At 44.0% G+C, this 14,122-nt stretch overlaps 1 protein-coding gene across 1 annotated transcript in view; it reads left to right on the forward strand.

Moving 5' to 3' along the window:
* Positions 1–17: 17 nt before the first annotated feature.
* The window catches only part of USP49 (ubiquitin specific peptidase 49), a 108,253-nt gene continuing 94,148 nt past the window's right edge, over positions 18–14,122 (forward strand). The window contains 2 exon segments of the mRNA XM_006148656.3: positions 18–987; positions 2,990–3,071. The gene's annotated coding sequence lies outside the window, so the exon portion shown is untranslated.

A 14,122-nucleotide genomic window follows, 5' to 3' on the forward strand; every position in this document is an offset into this window, starting at 1 on the left:
AGGCTTGGGGGCGGCTGGGGGGGACCCGGCTAAGAACGAGATGAGGAGGATTAAGGGGAGAAAGGGTTAGAAGCCAGGGAGAGGAGGAGTGAGGCGAAGCCAGCCCGGGAGGTAGGAAAGGCGACACCGGGGTGGGCGTTAGGGAAGCCGGGCAGGGAATCGGGGTTGGAAGACCAGGGCCGGGAAGGGGGATCCTGAGAGGGTAGCTGCTAGAGCTGGGGCGTGAAGGGGAGAGCTTCGGGGGCTGGTGTTGGGCGAGGGTCCTGGGGTGAGAGTTGGAAGTGGAGGCGAGGAGGGGCAGAGCTGGGGTAATAGTTGGAGTAGGAGCGAGAGAGTGATTAAGAGCCAGACGTGACAAGGGTGTGAACTAGTGCAGAGCGAGATGAGCTGAAGGAGTAGGACCGGCGGTGCTGTGGGGACGGCTGGCGAGGGCTGAGAGGCATGGGCTAGGTGGGCACGGGTGTGAAATCCGGGACGTGCGGGAAGGCAGCTGAGACCCTGGACTCGAACCCGGTGGAGTTAGGAATGAGAGCGTGGCGGGCGGGCGAGCACGAATAGGGACGAGAAATGGGCGTTTATAGGACAATTCGGGGACCTGAAAAGCGGAAAGGAGACTAGAGGCGGTGTAAAAAGTGATGGCGGTCTGGGACAAGGGCAACTGGGGAATTGGGTTAATTGAGAAGGTTCAGCCAGATCCAAGGTAAACACAGCGAGGCGAGGAGAGAGGACTAAAGAAAATGGTGAGAGGGCCAAGGAAGAGATGGGCCCCAGAATTTAAAGGATGAGAAAGGGAGGAAGGGCAGGGCAGGGGGTTAGGGAAGCTGGGGGAGTCCCGGTGGGTGTAGAACTGGATAGACCGCACAGGCCCGGAATCGAGTGTGCGTGCTGTGAGGGGGTGCCCCACTAGGTCTGCATGGGTCAGGGCACAAGTGCTCTAGCCAAGGGTCAAGTGTAGGGAGCCCCTGGTGCAGAAGAGGAGGAACCATGGTGAGTGGAAGGGGCCTGGAGACAGGGGTGAAAACTAAAAAGTAAGGGTGAATGCGCAGGGGTGGGGAGAGTGTTTGCAGGGTAGGAATTCTTTGTTGAGAAGAGAATTATGTGTTGAAACTGTGAGTCCTTTTGTCCCTAAAAGTAAAAAATTCCAGAAACCTCTCTCTCTCTCTCTAAGGAGCCTGGAATCCGCCTCCACTCTTCATGGCTTTTATTGATAATTTGACTTTTCATGTCCACTTTGAAAAGATGAGACCCATTTTGATTTGATTTTGTTCTTATGTGAATGATAAAAAGGGTCAACTCTGGGTGCTGAAGACCTCTGTTTCCCTAGCGCTCCGATCATGGGAGAAAAGGCTGTGTTCATTCACCATGTGCCTGTGTGGTGTGGCAGTTTTGGTGGTGTAGCCGGGTTGTACCTGACGGGCACTGGGCAGAGCGCTTTACCCACAGCATCCTCATTTTCAATGGAGAGCTTACCATTGTAGGTTAAAGATGAGCATCTTTTTGTTCCAATCAATCAGCCAGGTTTCTGCTAGTTTTCAGTGGCTGGAGAATAGTGAAAAATCATTTCAGAGAAAGGCAAATAACCAACCAGGGAAGTTACTGGGGGAGACATTTCAGTCAGGGCTGTGAGGGCTTTGAGTTCCCTTAAGCTGCCTTTAGCTTTGTGTGGGACATCTCATAGTGTGGTAGCTAACTCTTGTAACAAAATGGAATAAAGAAAGCGAGGATGGTAGAGTAGTAGAGGATTTTAGAGTGGTGGACTTATCTTTTCGGCTTTATTTATGAGTAGCTTTTATGAAAAAATTGTAAGATAATATGGCAAGCTGGGGCCTTGGACAGCTCCACTGCCTCATGTTTTAGGGCTGTGAATAAAGGGCCACATTTATATTCATTTTCTCAAAGCTTTTAAATTTTAAGACACTAAGAAATCAAAAAGAAGATGAGTACAGGACACAATTTAGGTTATTCTTAGCTTTTTAATGTTTTTTTGTTGTGAAGCTTTTACATTTGGATAAAAATATGCATATTTACTTCACATTTGATGATGTCAAAGGATGATATATAATTCACTTAGGAAGAAACTCAAACTGCTGAAAATCTCATTTGGGTTTATTTCGTTCAGATACACAAAGATACTTTTTTCCTTCAAAGCTGTGTAAAATTTGGATTTTCATTGTTTTGTGGGTATTCGTATAAAGAGCAAAGATTAGTTTTATGGCATTTATAATAGCAGAGATTAGATTTTGATTTGCGGGTATCAGACCCATTGGACAGTAATATATATGAATTATTTAGAACTGTAACTCTCTGGATTCACCTGGTGTGTTAGTGGCATGGCATTTAGGTCCTGGTTTGTTTCCTGGATTCTGTGAAGCAGGTGTTCAAGGTGACTCGACTGATTTATCAATTAAACAGAGGATTTTTTAAAAAATACTATTTTTGCTAAGCCATAAGAGGATTAGTCTGAAAATGGTAACTTTCAGGATAAAGAATAACTTTGCTATGAGGCCCCTGTTTCTGTGAGGGGTGTGTGCATATTCCCGTGTAGATGGGATTAGGCTGATGTTATTAGCAGGTTTACCCTGTGTATGTATTGCCCTTTTTATGATGTAATTGTTTTAAACTTGATGTCTTGGTAAAGAACAAACTGTAAGCAGTAAGGTTAGTCATGGCAGAGTTCATCGGGTCCTGTCTTTTGTCTCTATACACTGCCATAGTGGACCAGACCACTGCCTCTCTGTGGGTGGCTGTTTCTCAGTTGATATTTCTAAAACTGAAAACGGATCATTTAAAAAATTCTGATAATCCTATTTATCAGTAAGGACTCAAGTGATGAATTTCAGCTTTATTTTCATTTGTTCATCAGGTCGAATTCTGCTGAAATTAAACTTTTATTTTCATTACAAGCTAAGTAAAAAGCTTTTAAATTTATGTGTTTAGATTTGAAGAAGTAGGTTTTACATAACTACTTTTTTTTTTTGGTTAATCATAGATTCTTTGGATGGAAAGAGGCCTTGGAAGGATGTGTAGTTTACCCTGCAGCTTCAGTCAATATCCCACTTAAGTCATCCCAGGTAGATACAAATTTATCCTATGTTCTTATGAATCTTCAGTGGTAATGTAGTGATCCTTATCAATAACCTTTTCCAGCATTTAATGATTTTCTCTGTAGCGTCTGTTTTCTAACCAGTACCACTTAAAGCTATATATTTTGGTTTGTTTCCTTGTGCCTCATTCTCAAATTTTGAATTAAAAAGTCTGCTTACTATAGTATTTGTAAGACCTTAGTTCTTCATAAACTTGTTTTTTTAAAATTTGCCAGGGGGTGTATGTTCTCACCAGAGAGAGGCAGAGAGCATGAGAAAGCACTCCCCACGAGGGATGGTCCCATCACAATCCCTTTTCCCCCATTCCTCCTTTAAGGATTTTGGGAGTGTGCATATGAGCACCTGGTGTGTTTTTCAAGCCACCGGGTCCAAGAATCAAACCATGCATTCGGCTCTGGGATTCAGTGTCTTAACCACCATACTGCTGGCTGGCCTGTTTCTTTATAAACTTAAAAAAAAAAATTGACGGTAGTAAAGACACACTGGTAGGGGCGGGGCGCAAAGAGGAATGAGACAGAGAGACAGTCTTCACAGGGTCTTGTCATGTCACAATCCCCTTCCCGGCCCTCCAGTTTGTTAGCACCTGTGGTCTGTATGCATACACCTGGTATATTTCAAGCCAACTGGAGATCTGAACCTGTGGTCGGCTATGTGGCTTCCAGCACTGCAGTTGAGTATCTACTGCTTGTGCCACCAAGGCTGGGCCAGTTATTTATGAACATAATAGTAGTTAACTATTTATAGTGTATTTGTATAGATACTGTTGTAAGCATTTTGCAAATTATAACTCTCTTTGTTCTCACAGCAGTCCTGCCAGGTAGGTGCTATTACTGTTCCCATTTACATGGGATGAAATAAAGGGCCCTTGAAATGAAATGACTTGCCCAAGGTTATACTCACATTTTTTACAACTATTTGTTTGAGAGTTGATCATCTTTTAGGGCACCACTAGAGAGAGACGGGAAAGGGGGGTTCGAAATCACTCCCTGGGGGGATGGCCACATTGCTATTCCTTCTCTTCATTCTCCTGGGCTTTTGGGTGTACATATACTCGCACCTGCTGTGTTTTCAAACTGCCAGGTCCGGGACTTGAACCACACAGTTGGCCATGTGGGATCAAGAGCCTTAACCTCCATGCTATCTGCTTCCTTGTTAGTAGATAATCTTTAGTATAAATAATACTATATTTTTTGTGTCAGCTATTACCCCAGTGATACATTTAATCTTTTTTTTTTTTTTTTGCTATAGGGCTCCTGCGCTCACCAGACCGAGACAGAGAGACAGAAAGCAAGAAATCACCCCCAGGGGGGATGGCCACGCCGCAATCCCTTCTCCTCCATTCTCCTCTCAGGATCTTGGGCACGCATGCACACACCCCTGGCGTGAGTTTAAGCCACCGGGTCCAGGACCTGAACCACGGTTGACTATGTGGGAGTCCAGTGATATAGCCATTACACTAACTGCTGGTCCCCATTTAATCTTTATTTTAGTTCACAAGGTAGAATTCTAAGGGGGGGCGGGCATGGGATTCTGACTTGGCGTTTGGCCAGCAGAGTGCATGCTCTGGTATAGTTACCTCTACTTGACTGTTGTGAAGTCCTTTTTGCTACACACTCCAGATTAACAGTGCTGGCTTTAGATCATTTCTTAACAGGTATAGTTTGCTAGTCCTTCAAGTATTCCTGTGATTTTGTTATTAGCCCTGCTTGTGTTCCTGTCTATGACAGATGGGGAACTTGAGACAAACATGATAAGCTGTATGTATGTGTAATGCAAAGACTATATCAAGTTGTGAAGTCCTTTTTGCTACACACTCCAGATTAACAGTGCTGGCTTTAGATCATTTCTTAACAGGTATAGTTTGCTAGTCCTTCAAGTATTCCTGTGATTTTGTTATTAGCCCTGCTTGTGTTCCTGTCTATGACAGATGGGGAACTTGAGACAAACATGATAAGCTGTATGTATGTGTAATGCAAAGACTATATCAAGGTTCTTTTTTTCAAACATGATAAGAGGTATGTATGTGTAATGCAAAGACTATATCAAGGTTCTTTTTTTTTTTTTTTTTTTTTTTTTAAGAGAGACATTTGCTATAGGGTGTGTGTGCTGGTCGGAGAGAGCAAGGTAAATAGTCAGACATCACCCCCTGGGGGGTGGCCATGCTGCAGTCCTGACTCCTCCTTTCTCTTCTTGGGAGTTTGGGCACACACGCACATGCACCCAGCGTGAGTTTAAGCCACCGGGTCTGGGACTCGAACCACTGCAGTTGACTATGTGGGAGTCCAGCAACGTAACCGTTATGCCATCTGCTGGTCCCTCCATCAATGTTCTTACGTGTGCCTATTTTTTCCATTCTAAAATGGTATTTATAAAACAAAATAACTCTGGGGCTAGCAGGTAGTGTAGTGGTTATGACTCATGACTCCCACATGACCAACCAATGTTCAATTCCCGGACCCAGCAGCTTGAAAATCAGACCGGGCACATGTGCATCTGTGTCCAAAGTTCCAGAAGGACAGTGGGAGAGAAAGGATTGTGTGTGGCTATCCCCCCTGGAAAGCGACTCTCACTTTCCCTCTACCGTCTCCCTCTGTTTCTCTCCAGTGAGCACGTGCACCTTATGGCAAAAGCCCTAATAAATAATAAATAAGGCGTACCAATAAAAAATACCTCACTGTGTTGCAGATTACCTGTCTACCTTTGTAACTACAAAAAGGCCCTGGACTTGTTATGTACCGTAACAGGTTTGCAGGTGAAAGATTATTGCCATTTGAGGAAAAATGGAACTGAAATTTCAGAGCAGATACCCCAAACCAAGATTTGTTCAGACCCTTGCTAATTTTTTCCTGTCTTCCTTTTATGCATACCTGTTTAAATCATAGGCTAAGTACATTTACCTATGCTTTAATTTGGCTAAGTAAATTGAACTCACCTTTAAAACTATTACTGGGACCAGCAGTTAGCGTAATGGCTATGTTGCTGAACTCCCATGTAGCCAACAGCGGTTCGAGTCCCGAACCCGGAGGCTTAAACACACTGGGCGCATGTGCGTGTGTGCCCAAGATCCCGAGGAGAATGGAGGAGAAGGGATTGCAGCGTGGCCGTACCCCCTTGGGGGGTGATTTCTTGCTTTCTGTCTCTGTCTCTCTCTGTCTTTCTGGCGAGTGCACATGCCCTATTGCAAAAAAAAAAAAACTTCTCCCAAAAAAAAGAACAAAACAAAAAACTAACTGTTACTGAGTGTTTACTAAGTGCCTAGCATTAGCTAAATACATGATTTGTTTTTAAAAATAACCTGTGAAGGTTGTTTCTGCTAATACTCTCTTTATTATTATTATTATTATTATTATTATTATTATTATTATTATTTCAAGAGGTTTTTGCTATAGGGCACCTGTGCTCACCAGACAGACAGAGAGAGGCAGAAAGATAGAAGGCAAAAAATCACCCCCCAGAGGGGATGCCCACGCCGCAATCCCTTCTCCTCCGTTCTCCTCTCCGAATCTTGGGCACGCACCCACGCGCGCACACCTGATGTGAGTTTAAGCCACTGGATCTGGGACTCGAACCGCACTTGACTACATGAAAGTCCAACAACATAAGCATTACATCAACTGCTGGTCCCATTATTATTATTATTTAAAATAATGAGACCTTTGTCTCTCCTCTCTTATTCATGATAAAGCACGTATGAGTACATGTGAGAAAGAAAGGGAAGCACTCCGGTTAGGGTCTGGTCACACTGCAATCCCCTTCTCTAGTCCTGTAGGATCTTGGGCACTTGTGCATGTCCAGAGAGTCTGTGGTGGACCAGGCTGGGAATTGCTACCATGGTGACCATAAGAGATACAGCTTCCCTTGAGCAGCTCTTTATCGCTGTGCTATGGGTCTGGCCCACTACTCTTATTTTTTGATGACTTTTTGTTTAATTACAAGTTTTCAAGCTTATATAGGTTGAGCATTTCTAATCCATAACTCCAACATCTGAAGTGCTCTAAAATCTAAAACTTTGAGCACCAGCATGATGGCACAAATAAAAAATCCTATACATGACCTCATGTGGCAGGTCACAGTCAAAACAGTGCAGTACAGAAATACTGCATGAAATTACCTTCAGGTTTTGTGTATAAGGAGCACATGAAATATAAATAAATTTCAGCTTAGACTTGGAGGCCCTCCATAAGGCATATCTTTATATATATGTGAATAGTTCAAAATTCGAGAAAATTTCTGTCTTTCATGAGAGAAAGAGACTGAGAGAGGAAAAACAAGCATCCTCAGCAGGGTTTCACACGTAGATCCTCTCCCCAGCCTTCCCAGCCAGCTAGGATCACAGGAGTACACGCATGCACCCTGTGGGTATATAGGGAGGTCTTGGGGTGTGAACTTGGGGCCCTCCCATGTAAGTCTAGCATGACAGAGCTTAGCATTACCACTGCACCACTGTCCAGCTCCTGAGACAAGTATTGGCTATGCCGGCCTTCATCTTCCAGTCATCCTGCCTCAAGTGCCTACGAGTTTAGGTGTACACCACAAGCCCCCTCAAAATCCTAAAATTCAAAACACTGAGTCTCTAACATTTTGGATAGGGGATATTCAACCTGTTGAAAGTTGCAAAAATGATACAGGGAACTTCTTATACCCTTACTCAAATTCACCAATTTATTTTTATTATGCCTAATTTGCTTTATTGTTGGTTCTCAGTGCTATTTTTAAACAAAATTAAAGGAAATATATAAAAAGAACATTTTCTTAGAGGTTTTTGCTATAGGACGCATGTGTTCGCCAGAAAGACAGAGACAGAAAGTGAGAAATTACTCCCCGGGGGGGGGACCATGCTGCAATCCCTTCTCCTCCATTCTCCTCTCGGGATTTTGGGCACACACGCACACGCGCCTGGTGTGAATTTAAGCCATCAGGTCTGGGACTTGAACCACGTGGGAGTCCAATGACATAGCCATTAGCCAACTGCTGGTCACATAAAAAGCAAGTTAAAAAAAAAAAAGTTTTATTGGGCCAACTCGGTGGCCTGGTGGTTAAGTTAGCCAGAATCCACATGGCTGACCGTATGATTTGAGTTCCAGACCTGGAGGCTTAAGATACACGCTGGGCACATGTACGTGCTTGCCCAAAATTCTGAAAGGAGAGAGAGCTGGAGGAGAGGGGGTTGTACCATGACCATTTCCCATGGGGACTCCTTTCTCCTCTCCTTCTCTTTCTCTTTCCAAAGCTCATGTGCTTTCTTGCCAAAAAAGACTTATTTTTATTCATGATAAAGCTAGCACACGTGTGCATGAGAGAGAAAAAGAAAAGGCGACCTCAGTGGAGCCTGGTCACACAAGTCTTTTTTCTTCAGTTCTCCTTGCTAGGATCCTGGGCACGTGCCCCTGAGCCAGATGTGAAGCTGACAGCACATGAGAGTAGGTTTTGAAACCTGGTTGACTATGTAGGATCTGGTTTTCCTCTGCACAGCACCTGACTGCCAGCCCGTCCTTAATTTTTAAAAAGCAAAGGGGGGCTGGTTCTGTTGTGCAGCAGTAACGCACTGCTCACGGTAAGCCAGATCTCACTTGACAACTGCATTTTGAATCCCCGGCTGGCCAGCCTGACAGGTGCTGGGGATGCATGGGAGTGCCCAGGAGCCAACAGACTGAAGGGCTGAAGGAGGAGGACCTCAGTGTGACCAGATCCTCCTCTTCCTTGTATATGCACATGCTTTATCATGAATAAAGAAAAACATTTTAATGAAAGAAAAGTAAATAGGGGGGGTGTCTAGCAGGTGGTATGGTGGTTAACGTACTGGATCTCACTTGACTGACTTTGTAGATTTGAGCCCCAGACCTTGCAGTTTGAAAAACACACCAGGCACATGTGCATGGGTGCCCAAAATCCCAAGAGGAGAATGGAGGAGGAGGGATTGTGGCATGCCCATCCTCCCTGGGGGAGTGATTTCTTACTTTGTCTTTATCAGCTGCACACAGCCTATGGCAAAAATCTAAAATAATAATTTTATTTAACAAAACAAAAGTAAAGGGAAGATTGTTTTGAGTGTATCAGAAAGTTTGATTTTAGTCAAGCACTTGAAGCAAAAGAATCTTGGGATTGGCTTTTGAGTGGATTTTTGTGATTTTATGGTTTTGTTTTTTGAACATTCTCCAAAAGATCCTTTCACTTGTGAATGTTCGGTTTGTAGGGCCCCCCATCAGCAAAGACGGTGTCATTGTATACCTTGTGTTAGAGCCCTCCTCGGCACCTGGCATGGTGGGCGCACAGGAGTGTCCTCAGAACATGCTAACTCGATGATGTATGGGTAAGGGGTTATTGTGTGAGAAATGGGAGCCCTCAGGTCTTTCAACACCATGAAATATTTAGGTGAAATACATACTTTGAAGATTTTTGTATGGTTACAAGGAGCCAGAACAGATTGAAGTGTAAAATGTACTACTTTCAGAACATTGGTTGGGATTAATAGAAATAGGTTGCCTTATGCTGAGGAGGTGAGTAGAAATACCTTAACATTCCTCCCCACAAAATAAACATCATTTTTCTGGGAACCAGCAGTTAGTGTAATGGCTATGTCGCTGGACTCCCACGTAGTCGACCGCGGTTCACGTCCCGGGCCCGGTGGCGTAAAACCCACGCTGGGCGCGTGTGCATGCGTGCCCAAGATCCCGAAAGGAGAATGGTGGAGAAGGGATTGCGGCGTGGCCATCCTCCCTGGGGGGTGATTTCTCACTTTCTGTCTCTCTGTTTCTCTCTGTCTGTCTGGCGAGCGCATGCGCCCTATAGTGAAAAACCTCTCAAAAAAAAAAAAAAAAAAACATCATTTTCAGAGTCTTTTTGACTTTTGTCAGAATTTACCTGGCCCCTCCCCACCTCCAGTCATCCCTGATCATCATTAGGATGATAGCCTGTGCATTCGCTAAAAGCGTGACCTGTCTGGTTACAGTACAAGGGATGTTAGCTGTGTTCCAACACGGGGGAAATACAGCGTGGTGGACTTCTTTTCCTCTTCTCCCCCTCTTGAAGTGATCATCAAAGCTATGAAATATAGCTCTTTATTAAAGCCGATTGTACTAATTAAAAACACTTCCCTTTCATAGGGATGAGAAAATTACAAATTCTTCGGAAAGCGTTCTTTCTAGTCGTGCATTATTGTTTCTGAGACATGGGCAGTTTTTAAAGACTATAATACCATTCCTTTTCCATTCACATGTTAATAGAAGTCTGGAAAGTAAGGCACTCTTCTGCAGTTTTCAGGGTTGTTTTTATTATATGTCAAGTTGTAAACAGCATATTCCATGACAGGTATTTTCTCTCTTTGTCTTCTATTGAGCTAATTAGTAATTTACACTCTAGTGGCATCTCTTCCAGCCTCCCTGTGTGCAAATGCCTGCTACTCTGTGCCTTCCATGCAGCCAGGGCTGGCAAATGATTGGGGGCAGATGTTGGTTAGCACATCAGAAGGATCAGGAATAAAAATCGTTTTCATTCCGAGTTTTTAAAGATGTGTTTTAAAGGCTTTTGTATATGCCCTTCCCCAGCTTTTCACCATCCCCGCCCCCATGCAAATAGGAATGGTGTGACCTCTGTAACCCGGAGCTTCTGTGCTGGTCTCAGTTTTGGATTGTTTTCTGTGCTGCCCCCCACCCCCACCCCAACACTGTGGGATTTGGGAGGATTAGCAGGGCAGTCTGGCATGGTGCAGAGCCCAGGAAGCTGGTGTTCCCTGCTCCCCCTCCCCATCACCGGAATACAGAGCTTCAGTCCTGGGCTTTAGAACCCAGCAGTGCTTCTCTTGCTGGGCAAGTTGTCTGAGGGGTGGGAGGACCACGAAGTTCCAGTGAGTCAGGAAGATGCTTTCATGTGACCCTTGTGTCTGAAAAGGGAGGGTAGATTCTACCTTTGTGTCAGCTCTTTCAAAATGCAGCAGAGAGTGACCGAAAGATCATGTATAGTCTGGCTTCAGCGTTCTGTCACGCTGGTGTCCTGCTCTTTCCTGCCTCCCGCTCTGTTTCTTTCCGTCTCTGACATGTGAAGACGTGTGGGGTCTGTCATGTGTTCACTTAAATGGGCCACGCGGGTGTGTTGAAAGTGGGAAGAGTTTTTTACTTTAAAATAAAATCCTTAAGGATCATTTTTGTGAATATAAATTTTAGTTGAAAATGAATAGACAGGTAGATGGAGTTTACTGATTTATGTTTTGAGCCTAAACCTTTCTTTCATACCAGATAATTTGTGGTACGTACTTTTGCAATTATGGATAGCGATGTATCAGAATAATAAGGTCAAAGTCCCTATTGGAACTAATTAGATTCTTCTTGACAAAAATTGTTATATAGAGGTGGCCATAAAGAAAATCAGGTAAGAAAATGTGTGAATAACTCAGTTCAGCTGTCGTTACTAATAGCAATATCATCTTAGACATCTAGCCATGACAGCAAACTCCACATCCATGACGGAGATCATCTCCTTTCTGTAAGCATTCAGAGTATGTGGGACTATGCTGGTGTTTCATTTTTATAAACCAGAATGCCTGGAATATCCCGTGGGTGATCGTTATTAACAGGTACTTCTCTTGACTAAGAGAAATCAAGTCTTTTTATGCTCTGATACAACTGCCTATGTCAGTTGTGTCAGTTGTCTTATTATATCAGATACTCATGACTGGGTGCCACCTAAACATCTAAGAGGTCAAAGCTCAGGTTAACAAACAACATTGCATATATAGTAAAGTAGCATCAAAGTAAGCTGATCTTTGGGGTGCTATATGGAATTGAATATACTTCTGAAAGAAATGGTTCTAAAATGTATGGCTAACTTAAAGAACTTGTAACAGTGCTTTTTTTTTTTTTTTTCCCCCTCTAAATTTGTCAGAGGACAACACGTCTTCTCCAGAGAGAGAGGAAGAGAGAGAAAGCACATCCCATGGAGGATGGTTATGCCACAGTCCCTTCTCCTCCATCTTTTCCTCCTTTTGGGATTTTGAGCATGCAGACACAAATGCCAGGTGTGTTTTTCAAGCCATTGGGTTAGGGACTTAGACTGCACAGTCATCTCTGGGATCCAGCCTCCTTCATGGCACCAGCTGGCACTGTAACGGTGCATTTCAAGCGGAAAGTAGGTGTGCCTTATGAAGACATCAGTCGTGACATTCGTGGTCGGCATCCTTGTGTACTCCGTGCTAAAATCCCAAATTAGTTAAGTATTATCAGTCTCCTCGGTTATAGTTATATTATATCATTAATGTGGTTCTTTTTTTCATTAGTTGTAGGTTTAACCCACGACTAATAATGAATTCAGAATCTATAAATTCAGTAATCTTAATCGTTTAAATAAATATAAAATAAAAAACATATGATTACTGCTTTCTACCTAAAGGATTGGCAATATTGAAAAAGTTAGTATTAGGGGCTAGGCAGTGGCATAGCAATAAAAGGTGATGCCCTGTGACTCAAGTCCCATATGGGAAGGTTCCTGGTTCAAGTCTGGAGCCCTCCCTGAGTACCCTGGAATCCCTCTCTTAGGATCCAGGGCTGGTGAAAGGCTGAGGAGAAATGGGGCATCAGGACCCTGTTGGGTATCATCCCTCTCTTTTTCACTGATGGAAGAAATAGATCAATAAGGTTAAAAAATAAAAAGCTGATGGTAGACTCAGCCTCAGTGATACAGGCGGTAGTGTTCTGAACTGCAGTGCTGGAAGCCACACGCCCAACTGTGGATCCCAAGTGGACTTGAAAACACACTAGGTTTGTCCAAGGTCCTGATGAGCTGGAAGGCAGTAGGAAGGGGATTGTGGGGGTATGACAAGGCCCTGTCTAGGGCAATTATCTTTTTTTCATGCATGTGTGCAAAAGCAAGTTTATACATGTGGGTTTTTTATCATGAATAAAAAGCTAAATATAAATAAGTAAGCTGATGGTGGACGAAGGTGTGGGAAAGTTGGAATTCTCACATAATTGTTGGCAGGAGATAAATCTGGCACTGTCTCTTGGAATTAAATAGGTGTATTTTCTGTGACAAAGCAATTCTACCTTTAGGAATTTGTCCTATGGGACCAGCAGTTAGCGTAATGGCTACGTTGCTGAACTCCCATGTAGTTGACCACAGTTCGAGTCCCGGACCCAGTGCCTTAAACTCACGCCGGGCGCGTGTGCATGCGTGCCCAAGATCCCAAGAGGAGTATGGAGGAGAAGGGATTGTGGCGTGGCCCTCCCCCCCGGGGGGTGATTTCTCACTTTCTGTCTCTCTGTCTCTCTCTCTGTCTGTCTGGCGAGCGCACGCACCCTATAACAAAAACCTCTCCAAAAAAAAAGTCATGTTATCAGGGCTGGCAGGTGGTGTGGTCGTTTATATGCTGGACGTCCTTGAGGCCGACCATGGTTTGAATCCCAGACGTAGTGACTTGAAAATCACGTCAGATACGTGTGCATGCCCAAAATCCTGAGAGGAGAATGAAGGTAAAGGGATTGCAATGTGGCCATACTCCCTGGAGGGTGATTTCTCACATTTCCTCTCTCCTGTCTATTTCTAGTGAGCATACGCACCCTATGGCAAAAAACCTTAATTAATAAGTGAATGGATGGTGACCAGCAGGGAGCATGGTGGTTAAGGTGCTGGACACTCCAACATGGCCAACTGCGGTTCGAGTCCCAAACCTGGTAGCTTGCTTTCTCACTTTCTAACTCTCTCTGTGTCTCTCTCTGGTCAAATTAAAATAAATGAATGAGTAAACAAAATTAAAATAAATAATTCTTAAATAAGTGAATGAATGTCAGCAGGTCACATGGTGGATAAGGCGCTGGACTCACATAGCTGACTGTGGTTCAAGTCTTATCGAGGGTGACTTTTTCTTGCGTATGTGCAAAAGCAAGTAACATGTGTGTTTTCTATTATGAATAAAAGGCTAAATAGATGCACATGTGTGTGTGTGAATGCCCAAAATCCCAAGAGGAGAGTGCAGGAGAAGAGACTGCAGTGTGGCCATACACCCGGGGGTGGGGAGGAGGTTTCTCTCT

This window comes from Tupaia chinensis, unplaced genomic scaffold (assembly GCF_000334495.1).
Source record: "Tupaia chinensis unplaced genomic scaffold, TupChi_1.0 Scaffold000238_1, whole genome shotgun sequence".
NCBI lineage: Eukaryota > Metazoa > Chordata > Mammalia > Scandentia > Tupaiidae > Tupaia > Tupaia belangeri.